The sequence below is a fragment of the Balaenoptera borealis genome (assembly GCF_965194805.1).
Source record: "Balaenoptera borealis genome assembly, chromosome: 16".
NCBI classification, from domain to species: Eukaryota; Metazoa; Chordata; class Mammalia; order Artiodactyla; family Balaenopteridae; genus Balaenoptera; species Balaenoptera borealis.
In genome coordinates, this window is record NC_138872.1 from 78,753,019 (window position 1) to 78,775,860 (window position 22,842).

Below are 22,842 nucleotides of genomic sequence, written 5' to 3' on the forward strand. Positions count from 1 at the left end.
GATGTCGGGATGGTCTGAATGTGACACCCCCAACCGTGACAGCCGTCTGAGGACTGCGAGAGGAGCCAGCACAGGAGGTGAAGCCATCATGCAGAGGACAGCAGAGCAGACCCGTGGAAGAACCTGGACGCTCATGATCTGGACCTGCCACCTCCGGGCTTCAGGCTGGATATAATAAAAGCCCACGTTTCATAAGTCTCGCTCAGTGGAGGTTTCTTTTTCTTGTAGCATCCTAGTTAAGTCAACCTTTACCAGTTGTAAAAATCACCCCTTTGGGGAATTCCCTGGCAGTCCAAGGGTTAGGACTCGGCGCTTTCACTGTCAGGGCCCGGGTTCAATCCCTGGTTGGGGAACTAAGATCCTGCAAGCCTCACAGTGGGACCAAAGAAAAAAATCATCCATCTGTTTTTGCCTCCTGGTCTATTTTATAACAGACCAACACTCCTTTTGCAACTGGCGACTAGAGAGTGGCCATCCCATTTGGTGATCGACCCGCAGAAAGAATCTAGGATTCTGTGGCCAACGGTGTAGCTGGTTCACTCAACCCTCTTCTCTCCCGCCCACAGAGCTGCCCCACCCCTTCCACCTGCTGCCTGGTGGCCCACAGTCCCGTGTACCTCAGGATGACCAAAGCCACCACCTAGGATGGAAAAGCCAGGGAAGGGAAGCCACTGGTCTCCCTGAAGTCCCAGAAGGCTGCCCCAGGGCTGGGCCACCTGCCTCCAGACTTCTCATTATAGGAGAAAACAAACCCCTCACTTTTTTTTTTTTTTAAATATATTTTTCTGTATTTATTTATTTATTTATTTATGGCTGTGTCAGGTCTCAGTTGCGACACGTGGGATCTTTCGTCGCATTGCGTGGGCTCTTCATTGTGGCACGGGCTTCTCTCTAGTTGTGGTGCGCGGGCTCAGTAGTTGCGGCTCGAGGGCTTAGTTGCCCTGCGGCATGTGGGCTCTTAGTTCCCCAACCAGGGATTGAACCCGCATCCCCTGCACTGGGAGATGGATTCTTTACTACTGGACCACCGGGGAAGTCCCAACCCTCACTTCTTAAGTCTCTGTTGATCAGATTACTTGCAACTGAACACAGTCCTAATGGAAACAGACCCCACGGCACGCACCTTCATCAAACTTAGACTCACTTCTGCTTCCGTGTCAGGCCACAACCTTTGTTTTTTACTGTCTTTTTAAAAATGTTTAATGAATTTGTTACAATACTGCTTCTGTTTTATGTTTTGGTTTTTTGGCCGCAAGGCATGTGGGATCTTAGCTCCCCAACCAGGGACTGAACCTGCACCCCCTGCATTCAAGGCGAAGTCTTAACCACTGGACCACCAGGGAAGTCCTCCAACCATCTTGCTATATAGTTTATGTTTCTTTATGAATCTTTCAAATCCCTTCTGAAATAAGGTGGGATATAAATAAACAAAAATAAATCAATCCAATAACCTTTAAAAAGCCCCAGTGCCAGGCACCGTTCAAGGAGAAAAAGCCCTTCCTTCCAGGAAGCAAGTTATTTCATCTCCCCAAACCTTGCTTTCCTCATCTGGAAAACAGGGCAAATCGGATGTACCTCACTGCACTGTTGAGGGATTAATTCCTGTCAGTTGAAATGGAATCTATTCTTATAGACCTCAGTCTCCAAGACTCTCTTGATAAATATCGCCGTCCCCTAATCCTTGCCATGGAGGAACATTGGCCCAAGCATCAAATTCGAGTTTCTCCTGCCAAAGCCCCCACCTGCTTCCTTCCAGTGGGTCAACTGGAGACAGAGGGGATGGCTGGTTGAACTTCCCTCTACCATGATCCCTCTCACAAAGCCTCTTTCCTCCACCCTATGCCACCCCAGTTCCTGGCACTCAGATGGTCAGAGGTGTTAGAAGGTAGTAGGGCTCTCATCCCACCCCTGGCATGCATCCAAGGCCGGAAGAAGTCTCAGCAGGATACTGGATGGACCGACTCAAGCACTGAAGGAGGGATCGAAAGAGGTGACTTCTCAGAACCATCCCAGGTTTGAGATCCTATATCACAGCAATGTTGATAATAATAAAATAATATTACTATTTTAGTATAATAATAATTTATAATAATTAAAAATAATTATTTTATTAATATTATTATTATCAGTCTCCAAGAGATAGTTATACACCTATGTCCATAGCAGCATTATTCACAATAGCCAAGTGTCCACTGACGGATGAATGGATAAAGAAAATGTGGCCTATACATACAATGGAATATTATGCAGCCTTAAAAAGGAAATTCTGACACCTGCTACCACATGGATGAACCTTGAGGACATTATGCCAAGAGAAACAAGCCAGTCACAGAAAGCCAAATACCGTGTGATTCTACTTATAAGCGGTACCCAGAGTAGTCAAATTCACAGAGGCAGAGTCACATGGTGGGTGCCAGGGGCTGGGGAGAGGGGGGAGGGGGAGTTAGTATTCAAGGGGGATAGAGTTTCCGTTTGGGAAGAAGGAAACAGTTCTGGAGATTTGTTGCACAATGATGTGAATGTACCTAAAGCCACTGAACTGTACACTTAAATATGGTTAAGATGGTAAGTTTTACATGATGGGTATTTTACCACAATTAAAAAGTAATAAGGGGGCTTCCTTGGTGGCGCAGTGGTTGAGAATCTGCCTGCCAATGCAGGGGACACGGGTTCGAGCCCTGGTCTGGGAAGATCCCACATGCCGCGGAGCAACTAAGCCCGTGCGCCACAACTACTGAGCCTGCGCGTCTGGAGCCTGTGCTCCGCAACAAGAGAGGCCGCGATAGTGAGAGGCCCGCGCACCGCGATGAAGAGTGGCCCCCGCTTGCCGCAACTAGAGAAAGCCTTCGCACAGAAACTAAGACCCAACACAGCCAAAAATAAATAAATAAATAAATAAATTAAAAAAAAAAAAAAGTTTGCCTTTAAAAAAAAAAAAAAAGTAATAAGAGCACTAACAGTAGCTCCTACCATTTACCGAGCGCTATCAAGGGGGCCCATGATGCCAGGCCTGGTGATGCCCGTCATCTCCCCAGTCTTTGATTCCATGACTGGCTCCTGAAGCCCCACACTAGTCCATGTGCATTCATGTCACACTGGTAGAGGTTACAGGGATACAGGCTTTGACTCAACACAGGAAAAGCTACCCCACCGGGAGGGCTGTCCCCAAATGGAAGACCAGGAGCCTCGTGGGCCCCGGGGTTCCCCATCCCTGGGGGTTTTCAAGTGGAAGTTGCCCACTTATCAAGGCCTCTTACAGAGGGTCTGTGCAAGTTTTTAAAGGAGAGACGGGCACCATCTGCAAAGATCCTTCTGTCAAGTCACCTGGCCTCGGGGTAATGTGGGCAGAGGTCAAAGACAGCTTGCATTCACTTTATGTAGAAAGTGAGGCAAGTTGGTAAATAGGATCGCGAGACCAAACTTCACCCACTTTAGAAAAGAAACTCTTAGTGCTTCTAAGTATACAATGTCATAGCACTCAGAGCTGGGTGGACCCCCATCCGACCACCTCCATGTGCTTCTGGGGAAACCAAGGCCCAGAGGGGACGGACTGTACCCCAGATCGCTGCACACTCAGTGCAAGTTCATCCCATAACACGGCGTGCTCTCCCATGAGCTTAAGTGCTGTGCTGGTTGCAGAGTCTTTCTTATTCACCAGAGCAGGGCCTGTAGGGAGACACACTTTATGTCTTTGAAAACGGGCAATAATTCAGATGGTATCCTGCTTTCAGTGCGTTGCCCATGTGTTTGCCTCCAATGCATTCTCCCTGATGCCTGGTCTGTTGAAAAAGACATCAGATGTATGAACAAACTCAGCTACACGCCATGCCACGGCAGAGTCTCTCCAATACTATGAAAGAATCCAGGTGCGAAAGGTCACGCTGTAGGATTCCTTTAATGTGCGGTTCAAACACAGGCCAAACTCTGACGTTACAGGTCGGGATGGTGGTCATGTTGGCAGGGAAGTGGGGTGGGGTGGTTGCTGGAAGGGGGCATGATAGAGGCCTCTGGGGGGGCTGGGAATGCTCCAAACTTGATTTGGGTAGTTACCTGGGTGACTTGCTTTCTAACACTTATCGAGCTGCTGACGTAATAAATAGCTTTTTCCCCCTCAAGAAACCGCTTTAAAGAGACAGGTTTGGGATTCCCAGTTACGCAATACACAAGAAAGTTGCCTTGACACGTCTCCAGAGCTTTAACTAAGTTCCCACCCTTTGACCCACTCCTTTAATCAATTTATCCTTTTTTTTTTTTTTTCTCTTGGCCGAGCCGCAAGGCATGCGGGATCTTAGTTCCCCGACCAGGGACTGAACTAGGCAGTGAAAGTGTGAAGCCCTGACCACTGGACAGCCAGGGAATTCCCTAACAATTTATCCTGAGAAAATTATCCAAAACACAAAGATTTATGTACAAAAACGTTTCACCAAAGCATGTCCTACATCCGTAAATACACACGCCAACACACAAAAAAGGGAAATGGCAGACAACCTAAGTGCCCCACCGGGGCTGAAACCGGCATCATACAGACAAATGACCTCGCGGAAAAGCCTGGGATGGAGACTCCAGACATTTCATCTCGGTGGGCGGCATCCACAAGTGACTTTCTCTCCTCTACTCTTCTGCGTTTTGTAAATGATCTGAGGTGAGGAGTAGGACTTTTGCAATTTGGAAAGAAATAACAGAAACCTCATTCTTTAAAAAAAAAGTTTTTTTAAAGAACCAACCCACGTGCTGCCCCACCCCCAGGACAGGAAAGCAGCCCAGGCCCGGGCAAAGGGCAGACACGTGCATCATGCTGCTTCCTGGGGAAACGAGGGAGGGCTTCTGCCGTCCCGCCTTCCGCTTGGAGGAGGAGCTGGGGCCTGGCCGTGGGAATCCCCGCCCCTCCTGAGCCCCGGATTCTGGAAGGTGGGGCTTTAGCCCTCTCAGGTGGGGATGGGGGCTCATGAAGGTGAGCTCTCTTCTCAGAGCGGGCTCCCGAGGACCAGGCTACGGCTACGCCTGTGCTCAGGGCGCTAGCCAACGAAGGGAACCCCCAAAGCCAGGCTCTGCCCCAGAGGAGACAGGGCAGGTGCTGTTGGCAGCGTGCGGTGTCTGGGTCGCCTCAGGGGCCTGTCCCAGCGGGAGGGGAGGCCAGGCTCCGGTGGGCAGACAGCTCCCCGGGGGTCAGGTTTCCATTTCGTTATTTAAAGCCCGGCTCCTGGCGGGCGGGTAGGAGCGGCCACCGCCTGCGTGACCAGGATGAGGAATCGCAATCCTGACTCGGGCCCGCGTGCCCATGGCAACTGGCGTCGTGGCCTTGGAGACTAATCTCCAGGCTGCCAGCCGGCAGGGGCCTCTCTGGGCGGGGCGTTGCTCCTTGCGGAGGCCCTGGGCTGGGGAGCGGGATCAGGCACTCTCCCAGCTGAGGAGGGGGCATCTGGCCTCGCAGCAGGGCCCCCAGCCAGGCTCAAAATGCACCAGTTCCCATGGGCACAGCCTCTGCCACACCCCGCCCCCAACTCATGGTCACGCATGTGGGGACATGACCATATGCGCACACACGCCAAAACCATCACACTTCATTCCACAGAGCACTGGGACAGACAGCAGGTGTTCCTGCCCTAGAGAGAGTCCCAGGCTGGGAGGAGCTAGGATAGTTACAATAAAACAGACTTAGAAAAAAGGAGATTAAAACACAGGGTGACACTTCTTGATTTGAGTGGTGGTTACACGGGGCATATACATAGGTTAAAACTCATCACGCTGGACACTTACCATTTACGCATTTTACTGTTAAGCAAATTATACTTTCGTCAAAGGTAAAAAGTGACACACAAGAAGCACAGGATGGTGGAAGGCGGAACCAGGGAAGACTCCTTGGAGGAGGCGATACCCAAGCTGACTGCAGTGTCATGTCACGTGGGAGCAGGAGTTTGCAGAGGAGGAGCAAAGCCAGGGCAGCAATACCCAGGCACCGCTCACCTACAAGGGGGATGACTGCTCTGCCCCCCGCCCCCCGCAGGGCCCACCTCCTTGGAATAAAATGCTGAGCAAAAATACAGCAGGACCATTTGAAGGAAAGCCAAATTAGGCAGGACCGTTTGAAGGAAAGCCAAATTACCGGCTGCTCAGGAAACCCAACCACCAGCCAGGGCCGGCCATGTGTCTTGGTCGAGCCTGAGCAGAGCACTGGGTTGAGTGGGGACGGGGTCTGGCTCTGCGTGGCTGGAACGTCCAGGGCAGGGCAGGAAGTGGTGGGTGAAGACGTGGGCGCAGTTGCTGGGGCCAGGTCAAGGACCTTGGAAGGTCATCGTTTAGGGGATGGGAACCACCAGCAGGTTTGGGGCGGGGGCAAGACAAGGTTAGTTTAGGGGGTTCTGGCAGGTGAACTACAGGGGGCAGGACTGGAGATGGGGAACTGGTAGCTACCAAGCTTCTGCAACAGTCCAGGCCAGGGATGGCCACGACTGAGGCAGATGGTGGCAGTGGGACAGAGGAGAGGATGGATGTGATCACTGAGCAGGGCAGAGCTTTGTGACTGAGTGGATGGGGGTGTCCTGAGAGGGAGGCGCCTGGAGTGACATCCGGGTTTCTGGTTCTGTTGATAAGAGCAGATGAGGGTGCCCCCAGCTCAGCACAGAACAGAGGGAAGAGGCTGGAGGACAGGAGGCCCAGAGGCTGAGACTGGGATCCCGAGGGACACCTGTAACCCCTGGGTGATCAGGGGCTGGGCTTGGTCGGGAGCTCTGGGCAGAGGGGACAAGATCTGCAAGACATACAGCAGGGCAGTAGCAAAGGCCTAGCGTGCCAGGGAGAACATAGTGGGAGAAATCAGGGACACTGAGGACAAGGGAGAGTCAGAGAGTCAGGGGAGGGGAAAAGGGTGGAGGTCAGAGGTCAGGAGGCTGGCCAACACAAACAGGAGCCTAGAAGAACACAAACACGGGGGTGGGAGGCGCAGCAAATGGGTGACCCCAGGGGAGCAGATGTAGAGTGGAAGCAGGTGGAGGCCGTGGGGTGTGGGCGAGAAAGGAGGTACAGAAAGCGGGGTGGGGAGGGCTCAAAAGGGCTTCATCCTTTAGGACAAGAAAACCTGGAACCAATCGGGTTGGATGGAGACACAGTCTCCGCTGGGGACCAGGCCTCCCGGGTCCTTCCAGATGGACTCCAAAGCCTCTGAGTTCAGGACACAGGCCCAAGAACCCTTGTGCCAAGCCCTCTGCCAATCCAGGACAACGAAGAGTGCCGACCCCACGGCCGCTTCGTTCCATCGGACGGGAAGGTGTGTGCCAGTCAGCGGAGGCTGGACCCAAAGACCAGCCAGGGAGGCAGAGAGAGTGCTGGTCTCACCAGCCTCCCCAACAGGACGTGCCCACGTGGGGAGGGGATTTTGTTTTGTTCACGGCTGTCCCCCAGAACCACAGCGGGCAGTCCATAATCCTTGCTGGGTGGATGAATGAGTCACTAAAAGGAACCAGAAGTCTGAAGAGTGAGGGAGAGGCAAAACCAAGCTGAGCCAAACTCCACCATCCTTGGCATCCAAGGCCCTGCCCCGGCATGTCCAACCCTACCACACCTGCACCTGGCCGGCCTGAGTCCCCCTGCTGCCCTGTCTGCCCCTCTTGGCGTGAGGAGGCGGGGAAGTGCCTGGGCTTTGGGGTCAACCAAAGCTGGGATCAGGAGTCCACCCAGCTATCACCAGCCTGTGACTTCCACTGGGCACCCAAACCCTCCACGTGTTTCCTCCTGAGCAAAATGGCATCACCAAATGTGCCGCTCTCAGCATCGAGAGGATCACGCGAGATAACGTGTGAAAAGTGTCTGGCTCGGGCCTGGAGATCTTACGGGCTCGTTAAAGAGGCAGCCGAGATGATGGTGATGAGGGCTTCGCACTCACATCACCTGCTGAGTGGCTGTCTCCCCCTGACATCACCTGTCTCATCATCTCCAGGTCAGCTCACCCGGGGCTCCTGGCAGGCAGCACAAGGACTCTTCTGTTCCCCTACGTGCTGGGGGGACTTGGGTGGGAAATGCAGGCCTGGCACTCAGCTGGGCATCAGGGGAGCTGGCTGACCCTGGGCAGCTCATCACTGAGCTGAGTGGCAGCACCGGTTCTCAGGCATCTGCAGAGCTTGGGGGCTGGGTGTCAGGGGACGGTGGGAAGAAGCCAGGTGGTGCCAACCCCTGGGGCGAGCGCATCTCCCGAGAGCCCCCCTGCCAGATGTAAACAGGCCTTCTCAGAAGGATGAGAAACGTGGACGACGAGCACCAGGCCTTGTCTTGTCGGGAAAAGGCTGGGCGGAAAAAAGCTAATCACTTGTGGGTGAGCTAATCGGGCCGCTGGGCTGGCTCACAGGCCCCCACCCCAATTGGCAACCCAGCCCCGCCCTCCTTCCTTGTTTCTGGCTTCTACTCAACCCGGCCCCCTGACCTGTGAGCCACCAGGGGTGTGGAGCAAGGGTCCCAGGAACCCATGGGAAGGAACCTAGCTTCTAACTCCTGATGACATCCTGAAGTGGAGCCTGGGCACCACCCATCTCTGAGCCTCAGTTTCCCCATCTATAACTGGAGAACTTGGGCTAGAAGTTCTCAGCTCCAGATGGAAGGACCACCACGACCCCTCCCCGGCATCTGGCCTCTATACCTGCCCTGATCTACTCCAGAGCAGTCATCTGAGTCACCCGCCCCCTCACACCCCTTCCTCATTTCTGGCCTGTCCACTGGCACCACCCCCAACCTGGATGCCCTCCAGCTCCCTCACCCTCTTGTTCTTACTCCTTTATTTCATTCTATTTTTTAAAAATGTTTTCTTTATCTATCTGTTTATTTATTTATTTTGGCTGCGCAGGGATCTTAGTTGCAGTACACAGGATCTTCCTTGTGGCACGTGGGATCTTTATCTGCGGCATGCGGACTTCTTAGTTGCAGCGTGCATGCGGAATCTAGGTCTCCGACCAGGGATTGAATCCGGGCTCCCTGCAATGGGAGCGCAGAGCTCCCACTGGACCACCAGGGAAGTCCCCTGTTCCTACTCCTTTAAATCCTGACCACATACACTCCAGGACCCTTTCCTCCTGCCTTCCCCATTCCGGGGGCTCCCCCAGTCCTAGTCCTGGGCCTGTCCACCCCCCTGAGCCCCTTATCCACCTGAAGGATGCCACAGGTCCCTAACTAATTGCACAGTATTTTCACTGCACCTGTTATGACATGGACCCAGAACTGGGGTGACTCAGGCCCAGTTCCCACCCCAGAGCTCCCAGGCGGGGAAAGAGAAGCCAAAGGTTATAAATGGTGACCCACACATGAGACAGGAGGCCACCTCCGTTCAGAGGTCCACTCATCAGGTATTTGTCAACTGCACCTGCTGCCACCCCAGGTCCCTGCACCCTCTGTCTGCACACTCATGCACACATCTCATGGCTGACACGTGCTGGTGCCCCAAGTCCCATTCATTCCTTTCACAAATAGTTAAGTATCACCTGCAGACCCACTGTGTGCTCTAGACGAGGAACGCCACCAGACGGGGAAGATGGAGCCACACGGTCCATCCTGGGGGTGTCATGGTGAATCCCTGCCCCTGCAGGATCAGGGGGTTGGTTCACAGCAATGACCAGGTCCCCAGGGGATGACACGCATTCTTTTGTGGACGGACACTCACAGGCTCCCACACACAGGTGCGCACCGATCAGCCCTCCCCAGCCACAGCTGCTTTCACACGTCACATCTGAGGCCCCAGCACCCTGGGAAGGGGGCAGGATCTAGATCATCATCCATCCTACACTGGACAGCTGAGGCCCAGCGGGTAGGTGACCCGCCCTCCACCGCACAAGCCAGGGGGAGCCAGGGCTTCAGGCCACATTCCCGCTCCTCTCCCCGGCCCTCCCCTCCTGTGTGTACTCAGGCTGGTGCACAGACACCACTTCCTTCTCCGAACTCACGCCCCCACCTCCACCCTCACTTGGGCGAGGGGAGCCTAGCTACCTCGATCCACCGGGGACAACCTGGGGCTCCGCTAAAGCTCCAGCCAGGTGATGTGATTCAATAAAGTGACCCGTGCCTGCCCTTCTCTCCCAACCCCAGGGACGGGGAGAGCCTGGAGGAGCCCAGCCCAGCTCACACCATTCCCTCCTTAGGGCCCGATCACTGCTGTCGGGCAGCCCCCACTTCCAAAAGCCCATGGTCTCGGGAGCGCGCACAGGGCCAGCCCTTGGGAGATCTGGGTCTAACTGACGGTGTGCCACCTACCGGGACTGTGTCACGTGGGGCAACCTGCTTCTCCTCTCTGGGCCTGTCTCCTCCTCCCGTAGACACCTATGGCACCCTGCTCCTTCCTTCCTCACAGAGCAGGGGTGGGAGGTGAGAGCCAGGCCCCAACGGAGCCTTTCTGTCCAAATCCCACCTTGGCCTGGGTCCTGGTTGAACCCCACTTTTCCACGAAGCCTCAGTCGCAGTACGGCCATCCTCATCAGCAGCCACGTGTGACCACCCAGTGCTGTGCCGTCAGCATCCTTCTTTCAACCCCCTGCAGCAACCTTCCAAGCACAACTCTACCCATCTGACAGATGAGGACACGGACGCTCAGCAAGGTTGAGTAGCTTGCCCGAGGTCACACAGCAGGAAGACTTCGGGGCCAGCTGCAAAGCTAAGTCTGCCAGAAGCAAACATGTGCCCGACACCCACACACCTCCCCTGAGCAGCCCCCCAGGCACGGCTCACCGCCCAGTGGCTCGCGTGCGGGTATCTGCAGAAAGGCAGAGGGGTCCTCCCCTGGTTCATTATTCCAAACTGTCTTTTTTGCCTCCCTCCAGAGAGCAAGGGGCTTCAGGACAGGGGCCGGGCCTCCTTTCTGGGGTCGCAGTGAGGCCCAAGGTGGGCTTCCCGGAGTCATCATGGGTCCTGACAACCAGAAGGGACCCTACAGATACGGAGATGTACCTTTCTGAGTCAAAAACAGGGCGGAGGGCGGTGCCAAGATCGTGGGCCTTCCGGGATGTTGGGGTGAGTTGTGGAGACGGTGGAGGAGAATTCTGGCAGCTGCCAGCCCTCCATGACATGGGGTCACCCAGTCTGCCCTCATGTCTGCAGCAGCAGACGCCAAGCCGAGAAAATGGGAGCAAGGAGGCACTGGTTTCATTTCCAGAAAAGAAAGCCTGTCTGAAGCCTGGGATGAGAAAATCACTCCTCTTCCAAAGTTCTGTCCCTGCAGAGGGGCAGGCCGGCAGGGAGGGGTCCCAGGCCCTGCCCCTGGCATCCCTACGTCCCCTCCCATTGGGCTCCAGGGTCCTGGCCCTCCAAGGCCTGCAGAGTGAGAACCCTCCTGGTGGGACTGACATAGCTCTGAACTCGCTCCCCAAGGTGGGTGGTGGGCACCTGGACCTTAGCCAGCGCCAGCTCTGTGCCACGCCCACCTGCCCACCACCCCACGTGCTCACGGAAGTCTCGAGAGCGCTCCGCAGCGCCATGAGGACGGACGCGGCCCACACAGGCAGTGACTCAACGTTACACCAGATAAATGTAGCACCTGCCATCACCAAGACTGGGTCCACCCGTACCAGGAGTGTCACTACCCACGAATACTCCACCTGCCCACCCCTGCCCCCGGGCTCCAGGGGTCTCTTTTTTAGGCAGTCCTTCCAGTTCGTCAGCCCCATTCTACAGACCCCAAGGATGGTGTCCGCTGGGATTTACCTGGACACATCATGAGGCTTGAGGCTTCCCCGAGGTGACACCATGAGCCCCTGGGGGCAGAAATCGGTGCCCCTCTCTCCTGCTCGGTCCCAGGGGCCATCAGCCTACACTCCATCGCATCACCTGCTCACCAGCCTCCTGCCTCCCGCCTCCGAGCAGAATCTACAGCCACCAGGTCCCGCTGCAGGCTCTCCTCTCTCCTCATCTGGGGTGTTTCCCATACCCTGATCACTCTCACTCCCCTACCACCACCCCCCTCACCACGGTCTGCCCCCAGACGTCCCGCCAGCTGTTCTGCCTCAATGCGCCCACCCAGCCTCCAGAAGAGGAAGCCCGGGGAGGCTCCGGGGCACCTGCAGGAGGACGGGGAGCCCTGGACCAAGAGTCACGAGATGTGGTTTTGGATCCTGATTCTTGTAACTCTGGGACCTTAGCCACGTGTCTTCCCAGCCCTGGGCCTCGGCTTCTCCATCTGAAAAGGAGAAGAGGTCAACGTATCCCGAGGTCCCCTCCAGCTCTAAGGGTTGTGGCACACCCCATCCAGGAGGCTCAGGAGTAGGGGAGGGAGAAGGGTGCCTGAGGAAGGTGGCAGGGGGGCTCCCACAGAAGCTATGGGCCCCAGCCCTGGGCAGAAGTCACATCCTGAAAGACAGACCCCGACTGGTTGCCAGGGGATGGGTGTGTGTGGATCTACTTAATGGGTCAGGACTTCTTTTTGGAGTGATGAAATGCTCTGAAATTAGACCATGGTGAACACTGCACAACTTTATGAATATATGAAAACACACTGTAGTGTACATTTTACTTTTTTTTTTTTTTTTTTTGGCCGCACATGGGATCTTAGTTCCCTGACCAGGGATCGAACTCGGGCCCCCTGTAGTGGAAGCACGGAGTCTTAACCACTGGACCGCCAGGGAAGTCCTGAAGTGTACCTTTTAAAGGAAATAATTTTCAAAAAAAAAAAAAAATCCAACATGCTAGAGAGGAAGAGAACAAAGTCCCTAAAGGCACCACCAAGCCCCAACCCGAGGCTCTGAGGACCCACCCACAGGCTTCTTCTTGGGGGGAATACATAAATCCCTCTTTGTTTATGCCTCTGCACTTGGGTTTTCTATAGCCTGTAGCCAAACACGCTCCTAACTGATGGTCTCGTCCCTGTGCCACCCGCCGGGACTAGAGGGGCTCCGCACGCTGGGCGGCACGTGTCTGAGGCTGGTGGTCAGGACTCAGCTAAACGTCAAGTTACTGGGCACGGTCGCTGCCAGCGGCCTCTGGACCACCGCACAGATGTGTGCACACGCACGTGCACGCACAAAAAGCGTGTGTCTAAATAGTCCAGGGGATTAACTGTCCTGAGGCTTCACACTTGTGCTCTCTCCACACGCACCAGCTGCCCTTCACGGAGGGGGAACCCCCCAAACTGGTGTGCACACAGCACCCCCCCCACCACCATTGCCATTACCCTCTGGATGCCTCTGAGAGGCACAGCCAGGTCAGCAGACTGGCCAGCAACTGGGGACGATGGGGTGAGCCTGTGAGAGCTGGGATGGAAGGGTGGAAAAGCCCCTTGACCTTCCAAGGCCCCGCCCCAAATGTCCCGGCACCCAGCTTGCTTCTACTTCACTTAACAAGTTGGTACAGGACACTCACTGTGTCAGGCAGCGAGCTGGGGGCAGGGATGCGGAGGGACAGGGCAGCACGGCCCTGACCCATTGGAGGGAGACAGACAAGTACAAGGGCAGTTGGAACACAGCAGGTGAGGAGCGCTGAGCTGTAGGAACACAGAGGAGGGGCACTTAACACAGACCCGGGAGGGGACATCAGAGAAGGCTTCCGGAGGGAAGTGACATCCAAGCTGGGACCTGCAAGAATTAGCCCAGTGAAATGGATGGGGAGCAGTAAAACGTGTTTAAAGGAGAAGCAATAGCACATTGTGAAGCAAGACGGGAACGCAGTATGTTCTGAAAACTGATGAAGCTCATCATGGCTATCGTAGAAACAGGCAGGGCCTGGCTGGGAGTGATGCAATCAGATGAAGGTCTTCACCTGGACCCAACACAAGGCCCCCAAGTTGGTCCCCGCGGAAGGCCTTCTGGAGTGTCATTTCCCATCTCTGGACCCTTTCCTACATTGCTGCCCCCACCTCGCCCCACCCCAGAATGCCCACCCCAGACTACTCCTGAATCCCACCCGTCCTCCAGTCACCTCCTGCAGGCTGCCCTCAGGCCCACTGGGGAGAACGGTGGGGCCCATACCCCTGGGTAGCCCAGCACCAAGGTAGGGCTTGGCATCGGGATGCCTCATCACCCACCCCAAGGGTCTGAGAGGTGGACAGGCCAAGGGGACTAAGCACTTCTACCCCTGGGGTTTTCCCAGCTTACAGAAACAGACACTCAGGCACGGCTCAGCCCACGCTCCATGGGCAGAGTAGGCAAGAGCAGAGCAGGGAATGATGGTGTCCAGTTCCTCTCTGGGCAGGCCTGGAGCTCTCCAAGGGCCAGCTCTGGGATCATCGTGTGACAAGTTGAGAAAACACTCTTCACTGGGATGGGAACCAGCTTCTCCCAACTGAACAAGCGGATCCTCCCAAGAACCCTGTCATGCAGGGATAACCACACTCATTTGTTCAGATGAGGCTCAGAGAGGTAAAGTCACTCGCCTGAAGTCACACAGCAGGTGAGGGGTAGAAGTGGGACTCAAACCCTTGCCTGTCTGGTTTCAAAGGCTCTGATGGTTAAATGGCACCCTGCTGGGAAGTGGGGAGGCTCTACGGCAGCCAAAGGAGCCTGCCCCCAAGGAGGGGCACTGGCCTCCCACCCAGGGCATCCAGGAGCATCTCCCCGCCCCGGATGTGCGGAGAACAGAGCATCTGAGGCAGTGGCTGGCTCCGGGCGGGCGGGTGGGCAATGGACCAGGATCAGAGGGAGGCTGTGGTTAGCCTATCCACCCAGAGGGCTGCACCCCCAGCCAGGGCACACATGGAGAACAGGGGCACCCAGCTCCTTCCCAGAGGCCCTACCTTTCCCAAGCTGGGCCTCTCTGCTGAAAGCCACCACACCTGAAAAACCAGCTCCTGGATAAACATGAGACACCAGATGGGCCCAGTCACAAGACCCCCTTGGAGCCCGCCAGGACCACCTTGGAGCTGGCTGGGTGGGCGGGCAGGCAGGAGTCCTGCCTGCTCCAGGGAGCCACCCAGGGGCACCCGAGGGCCCTTCTGCACAGGGCTAGCCTGCCATGGTCCCTCCACCGAGTACAGCCCAAGGGTGGGACTCAGGGGTCCAGCTTTTGAGGACATGGGGGAGGGGACAATGGTGGGGTGGAGGTGGGGGCAGCTGGCTCATCAGGAAAAGTCAATGACTTCCTCACAAGAAACAGTTAAGGGCTTCCCTGGTGGCGCAGTGGTTGAGAATCTGCCTGCCAATGCAGGGGACACAGGTTCGAGCCCTGGTCTGGGAAGATCCCACATGCCGCGGAGCAACTGGGCCCGTGAGCCACAACTACTGAGCCTGCGCGTCTGGAGCCTGTGCTCCCCAACAAGAGAGGCCGCGACAGTGAGAGGCCCGCGCATCGCGATGAAGAGTGGTCCCCGCTTGCCACAACTAGAGAAAGCCCTTGCACAGAAACGAAGACCCAACACAGCCAAAAATAAATAAATAAAAAATAAAAATAAAGCAATTCCTTTAAAAAAAAAAGAAACAGTTAAAACCCCCCAAATCTCTCAAGACACCCATGCAAGCCATGCTGTTGTCACCCACGGTGTTCCCTTTTCTTAGAAAGCCACAACCCCTGGGGGGGCCCCCCTTCACTCAGGGACCGCCATTCATGAGCCCACAGGCAGTGCTGCCTCCGTTTTCTAGATGGTCAAACTGAGGCTCAGCTGACTGGCAGCCATCCAAGCCACGCACAGCAGGCAGATGGCAGAGCTGGAATCGGCCTGACCAGAAGCTTCTGTGACCAACCGAAATCTCAGTGCTGCCGCCCACGCGAACATTCAGGAGAACAGCCGCAGCCAACTGTGGATCTCAGATGTTTGTCAACCAACGTTTTATTTAGAGCCCTAAAAGGTAACTTGGATAGAAGTGGCCCTACTCCAACTCAGAGGGGGACACAGGGTGCTGGAAGCCCGCATGTCCCCACCTCCTTCCCCCGCAGGGTCCCGTGCCCTCCAGGGCTCTGTGGAAGCCCGGCAGCTTGTGTGACCCCTGCTGAGTCTCACGCTGGCCCTGGAAACCAGATGCTCTGTTCTCCTGTTCACAGATGACCACGCCGAAGCACAGAGATGTGGTGTCACTCACCCGAGGTCACACAGTCCCATTCTGTTTGACCCTACATCATGCTCCTGCCTGCCCTCCTTCCATATCCGCTTGTTTCAGGAAAACACAGAATTTGTATCCCAAACTACAGAGCAGGAGAAGTGGAGACCAGGGACTCACTGCCAGAGACCCCCAGACTCCATGGGGAGTGGGGCACACAGAGACGGGCAAGACACCACTGGGCACAGACAGCTTCCCTCCCTTCAGGTTCATACTCTGCCCCTAGAGCATCAATTGTCCAGGGAGCCACCTGGTCGATGGGCGGGTGGAAGACTGCAGCCCTGAGGGCGGCTCGCAGGCAGGTGTAATTTCATCGGGAGCTCCCCGTCTGTGCAAGTCACCAGAAACGGAGGATGAAATTCCAGCTCTGCGGACAGAAGTGTGCAGCGATCCTGGCTCAGGGTCGGCTCTCAAAGTGGGTGGGGAGGGGGTGTCTTTGTGAACATGAGGAAAAGATGCCCCCTCCTCTGGGCGGCCCCGAGCCGGAGCTCAGCTCTCCTCCACGAGAAGAGTGGCGGAGCTCTGTGGTATAGCCGTGCCGTGGAGTACTACTCAGCCCCCAAAAGGACCAGCTCCCGATGCCCCGACAACGCATTAGGCGGAATGGAAGAAGCTAGACGCAGGCTGCATACCGCGTGATTGCATTTATGTGACGCTCTGGAGGATGCAAAGCCATAGAGACAGAAACCAGATCAGTGGCTGCCAGGGGCTGGGGGAAGGGAGGGGGCTGGCTGCACACGGGCTTGCGAGAAACTTTGGGGGGGATGGGATGTTCTATGTCTTGACAGGGGCTGGTCTATGTGAATGCATGCATTGGTCGAGTTCCTTGGACGGCACACTTAAGCCCTGGGCATTTCACCAGATATTCCTCATCCCTCGACAATATATATGATAACACATGGGGTGAGCCCTTCCTACGTGCCGGCCTGGGGCTGGATGCCAGGACCTGAGACCCTGCAGACCTGGAGCCTCTGCAAGTTTCACTAGCTTGTGGAGTGACCGATGGATGGATGGACAGATACAGACCCCCCCCCATAGGGCAATTCTGCCAGGAGCCAGAAAACGTACCTTGAGACCCCACTAGACCCCACCAGCAAACAGGCCTGGCCCTGCCCAAGCCTCCAGGAGAGAAGCAGCCTGAAGGGTCTCCTCCAGCTACAGGCCAGGAAGGGACATGGCCTCAGCTGTCCCTCCTTCCCCAACCACACAGCCAGGCCGGGCACCTATGAGCTGCCCAGGACCCCAAGCCCTCAAGCTGGGACCTCCCGCCTCTGGCTTTCCACCCCGTCTCCACTCCAGACCCGCAGCAGTGTGACCCACCTACCCCTCTGTGGGGCCTCCACCATGCAACACTGAACCCCCAAAACCACAGCACCGCCACTGGGCTCGGGCAGAGCGGGGGGGATCATCGCCACTTTACACACAAGCACACAGCCAGCTGGGGGGAGGGGACATGGGTCACTCCCTGGCCTTGGGCCCTCCTGCGACATTCCAGGCGCCTCAGTGCAACACAGGGGCTGGGGCTTCTGCCTCGGATGGCGGCGTGGCAGCGGGGAGGTAATTCCCAGCAACCGGCATGCTGTACTCACCCGGCATCCCTTTAAAGGGACAACCCCTCAAACCTGTGACCAGCCCAACAAGGACCCTCCCCTACCAGGGGCCCCGGGGGGCGCAATCTCCAGCCTTGGCGGGGGGCGGGGGGTGGGGAGCACCAGAGAAACAGCCTCCCAGGGCTCAGGCCTGGCCCTGCAAATCCTAATTCGGTGTCAGATAGGGCGACCCCGGCAATTTCCCTGCTCCTCCCAACACTTCTTAATACACCATATGGACCGCACTGGCACAGAAGACTCTGAACGCCAGGGCCTCGCAGGCTGGGGATCCCTGAGGCCCCATGCTACCCAGGCCTAACAGGAGATCTGGACGCTTGGACCCCAGACAGGAGAAAGCCCAACCGAGGAAATCAGAATCGCCGCTGCCTGATTCAGACTCGCTCTAGACCATCCCCCCGAGCCTCAGGTTGAGTCCTGACCCCAACTCCAGGCCCCAGCCACACCCTGAGTCCCTCCCTAACCCCCAACAGTCCCACTGCCCAGAGGCCACAGCTGAAAGGTTGCCAGAAAAGACACAAGACCCCCAGTTCAGTCTGAACTTCAGGTAAACAGGAAGTAAATTTTTAGTGTCATTTAGAGCCCCAATACCGCATTATCTGTCGCTTATCCGAAATCCAAATGTAACTGGGTGTCTCTCTTTTAACTGGCTAAATCTGGCAGCCCGGAGCAGGTGGTCCTGAAGCAGGGAGACAGGTGGGCACACAAATAGCTGTGGGTCAGCCAGGCCCAGCTCGGGACCAGGAGGAAGGGAGTTCGGAGCGAGAGTTCTGCTCCCTGCCTGGCACACCCCCGCCAGTCACCCCAAGCCCGTGCCTGGACAAAGCACAGCCTCACCCAGCTCACTCAGGAAACCTAACTCACCCCGAAGTGAACAAGGGCTGTGCCCCATGCGCCATCCTCCCCCAGGGCTCTGAGCCTCTTTGTGTCATCAGACATAACCCACAGCACTAAGTCTGAAGTGACGAAATATCGATCCCAGTGAGACAGTCCCAGCCAGACATCCTGCAAATGAGGAATCTGGGTGCCCAGCGAGGCAGTGAGTACCTGGACACCCCAACATTTACACCCAGAAGTCCCCACTGTCACCCTGTCACCAAAGGGGTGACGTGCCACTGTCTTCGGACCAGGTTCGTCTCCTTCACTCCTCCCATATAAAACAATCTTCCCCACAGTCTGCCCCTGCTTGTGAATTCCTGCCGGGAATTCCCTTCCAGTCACCACAAGGGGTCACATCTCATAGGCCCCGCATCCTCCCGGGGGATCCCGAGCCCGCCCGAGCCCTCGGTCCTGGGTCTCGCTCTGCCCTCTGGGACTTGTGAATTAACCCTGCAGTTCTTGTTCCCAGTGCCCCCTGAGGCCTCCACAGACCCCCTGGAGCTGGCACACCCTCCTGGTCTGTCCCAAGGAACCTGGCTGTGTCTTGGCTGCCGAGCGTCAAAGAGAGAGATGTCCGCGAATGGCTGAGAGTCGGAGGATCAAGAGACGCGGGACGGGGCTTCCCTGGTGGCGCAGCGGTTAAGAATCTGCCTGCCAATGCAGGGGACACGGGTTCGAGCCCTGGTCCGGGAAGATCCCACGTGCCGCGGAGCAACTAGGCCCGTGAGCCACAATTACTGAGCCTGCGCGTCTGGAGCCTGTGCTCCGCAACAGGAGAGGCCGTGATAGTGAGAGGCCTGCGCACCGCGATGAAGAGTGGCCCCCGCTCGCCACAGCTGGAGAAAGCCCTCGCACAGAAACGAAGACCCAACGCAGCCAAAAATAAATAAATAAATAAATAAATAAATTTATTAAAAAAAAAATGAGACGCTGGATGGATGACACTCAGGGAGCAAAGCCCCAGGCTCAGGTTTGGGGGAGACATAGGCTGGGGTGATGGGGTGAGGAGCCTCCCAGAGGATGTGGGGCAGGAAGCTCAGGGAAAGACCCTGGGATTCCAACCATTGTGGGAACCTGCCCCAGAGATGGGAATTCAGGAACAACACGAGAAACTGTGCTTAGCAATGCGGACCCTGGGGCAGGACTTCATTCATTCATTCACTCAATAAGTATTTGAGGACCAGCCCTGGGGCACCACGGAACCGAAAGCAAGCCTCAGTCCCCGCCCTGTCCCTAGTACAATCGGGACGTGTAACTCTTGATTAAGATCAATGTTGGGACAGGGGAAGGACAGAATGTCATGGGGACACAGAGGTAGCACCTTGGCCAGTCCTGGGAAGGCTTGGGAAGGCTTCCGGCTGGAGGACATGACAGCCAGCTGAGTCCGGACAGAGGCGAGGAAAAAGGCAAATTCTACAGCTCTTATCCCCAGTCCTCACCAAGTGGGGCCATTTAAGGAAGCCCTGCCCCCGCAGGTGGGAAGAACCTCTGAGGTGAGAGGAACGGCACGTGCAAAGGCCATTCAGGAAAACTGCAAGCTTGCAGGTTTCAAAGAATGGGCCCAGGAGGCAGCGGGTGGGCAGACGAGAGCCAGGGGACACGAAGCAGAACCTGGAATGAGGATGGACCAGCAGATGTGGTCTGTGGTTCCAAGGTCACGCTTAGGACACGAGAGCCCCAGGCTGTCACCCACCACATCACCCTCAGATCCTCACCCGGGGTCTCCAACAACTGGGCCATTGCCAAACTGGGGACGCCCTGGCTGCTGGAGACAGGGAGGCTGCAAGAACAGCTGTCTCCGAGACCCCTATCATTACGTCTGCCTTTCCGACTACTTCCAAGCATCAAACAACTGGAACCACGTCAGAAGGCTAGCCAGCTCGGGGAGACTGCCTTAAATGAACAGATGAAGCACGTTGCAAATAAATGACCCTTCCTCCAGCATCTAGAGAACGGTCCTCTTAAGTAGGTTAAGCCTGCCCCTACAATGCTATCTTCCCAGACCCAGTTTTGCAACCTTTTCCCCCCAAGTCCACCCACATTTTGAACGAGTGGTCAGTGAGTGGCGGCCGAGTCCCAACCCTGCCTCGCTTCCTCCGCTGGGGTCCTCTGGGACCCTTTGAGTCAGAGCCACAACTTTCTAGGTCACCCTCGGAGCAGGGTACAGAATGGGGTGTGGTCTTCAGCTCCCCACCTCCCAAAAGCAGATTGGGGTCTCTGACATCCTGTCCCCTTGGGGCCAGGCCTGTCCCTTGGTCCACTGGTCCCTGTTCAGAAGAAGGCAGAGTGTACCTCCCACCCTCCTGGGCCCCTGCTCCTGATGGCCACGTGACCGCCCCCATCCTTTTTGCCCTTGTGCCCGGCCCCTCCCTGCCAGCAGTCACCAACCTCCCCACCACCACTGCCTCTCACTCTGAATAAATAATCGATGCCGATGCCCTTACCCTTTGGGAATGACGCTGCTGAAATAAATGGGCTGCTCAGAGGCACTTCCCCAGCCCGGAGGCCCCAGGTCAGTACCAGGGAGCAGCAGTCCTAGCCACCGAGCAACCAGACACACGAGGGAGACGATGGCCAGAGGGGTCAGAGCAGCTTCTGGCCACCCCTTCCTTCTGCTGTGGGCAGTAAGAGAAGCCCCCGCAAATGCCCACTCCTCTAGAAGCTGTCCGGACCTGCCCCACGCCCCACATCAACAGCACCATACTCCACCCAAGGCCATCGCTTTCCCCACGTGCCAGGCAAGGAGACCCCTACATGCCGAGCTCCCTCACTTGGGCTGTGATGTGGACATAGGAGCCTCCCACCCCAGGTCTAGTCCTGGGAGCCTGGATCACAGGGCCAGATGTCCAGGGCTCGAGTCCCCTCCAGCAATGCCAGGAGGGTGGAACTCTCAACTGCACTGTCCCCCTCTGCCCTGGGCCCAGGCCGGGGCATCACCCCTCTCCCTGGCCACAAGCAGGGGCTGGGGGACCCAAGAAAGGCATTAAGCCCATCATACCCAAAGCTCATCCAGCATCCTATGGCTGCTCCAGGGGCCTCCCCACCCATCTGCGGGAACTCAGAGACCACCCACAGACAGGGCATCCCCAACTTGCTCCTCTGAAAGCTTTGCGACCCCCTGCTGCCATCCTCTGAGTCTCCTTCCCCCCACCCCACGAGGAGCTCAGCTGCCACCACTCAGGCCAGCCCCCTCCCCAGGGACCCCAACAGGAACCACCGTGCCGGGGCAGTCCTGCCTGGCTGTCCTGTTCAGTCCTGCCTGCCCTCAGCCTGTAAGTGGGGGGCACCGGCCAGGAGACCGGCCCAGCCTGAGAAAGGCGGAGGTGGGGGGAACTGGGGGGCGGGGGCCGCGGCCTTCCCAGCCCCCTCCGCTCCCACACTGGCGCCCGCCGCCTGGGCAGCACAACTGACCTCATTCGCCAACTGCAGCAGCCTGCGGGCGCCCGCTGCCCGCCCCGGGCGCCCCTACCTCCGGAAGGGCCGGGGGGTGACAGCTCCCGACTGCCACCCCCTCCCGGCAGGTGGGGGCGGCCGTCCCTCCCCTCCCCCGGCCCGAATTATAATCCCAGTCACGTGCCTCCCAATGCACCCAAAAGCCGGACCCAGATTCTGTAACACCTTGAGGGGGAGGGGCGGGGGCCCCGGGGGGGATGGGAGGAGAGGGGAGAAGGGCCTCGGCGCCCGCCCCCCGCAAAAGTTTCTCCTACCTTGGAGGATCCCCAAGCGCTCCTGCCAGCGGCGCCCCGGCCCCGGCCCGCGGCCAGGACTCAGCCTCCTGCCGCTGCCTCCTTAATTAATCCAGGAGAATGGGGGAAGGAGAGGCAGAGGGAGGCGCGGAGCGGCGGAGGGGGCGGGCGGGAGGAGAGCGGGGCGCTGGGCGGGGAGGGGGCCCGGCGGGGGCTCTCGGGCCGGCCGGGGGGCTGGCGCTCGGCGGCCCCCACCCCCGGCGCGGGCTGCGGCGGAGGGCGGGGCGCGGCGCGGGGAGCGGAGCCGAGAGCGGGAGCGCAGGGAGGCTCTTTGTTCTGTAATCCCAGTAAGATTGCCAGCCATTCGCCCCGGCCCTAATCCCAGCCCCGCGCAACACCACCCTCCATTGGCTGCCATTTACATACGGGATTAGCCCGCCCTGCCCGCCCCGCGCCCCGGTCTGGGCACCGCGGGGGGAGCGTCGTGCCCCCGCCCCGCGCCCGGCGCCCTGAGCGCGCTCCGCCCCAGCGCCCGCCGCCAGGGTGGCCCGCAGGAGGGGCGGCCTCGGCGCCCCCTGGCTGCCCGCGACTCCCCTCTGCCTTCCCAGGTCAGGCCGGGGCGGATTAGAAAGCCGCGGCTCGGCCCGGGAGACCGGGGCGCAGGAGCCGGGCCAGAGGGTCAAG

The 22,842-nt window shown here is 57.4% G+C and overlaps 1 protein-coding gene across 2 annotated transcripts in view; it reads right to left on the minus strand.

Annotated features, from left to right (window-relative positions):
• Positions 1-22,485, minus strand: part of GTF2IRD1 (GTF2I repeat domain containing 1) — a 124,057-nt gene extending 101,572 nt beyond the window's left edge. For both annotated transcript variants that reach the window (XM_082358555.1, XM_082358554.1), the window contains exon 1: positions 22,180-22,485. The gene's annotated coding sequence lies outside the window, so the exon portion shown is untranslated. The remainder of the gene's footprint in view (positions 1-22,179) is intronic.
• Positions 22,486-22,842: the final 357 nt, after the last annotated feature.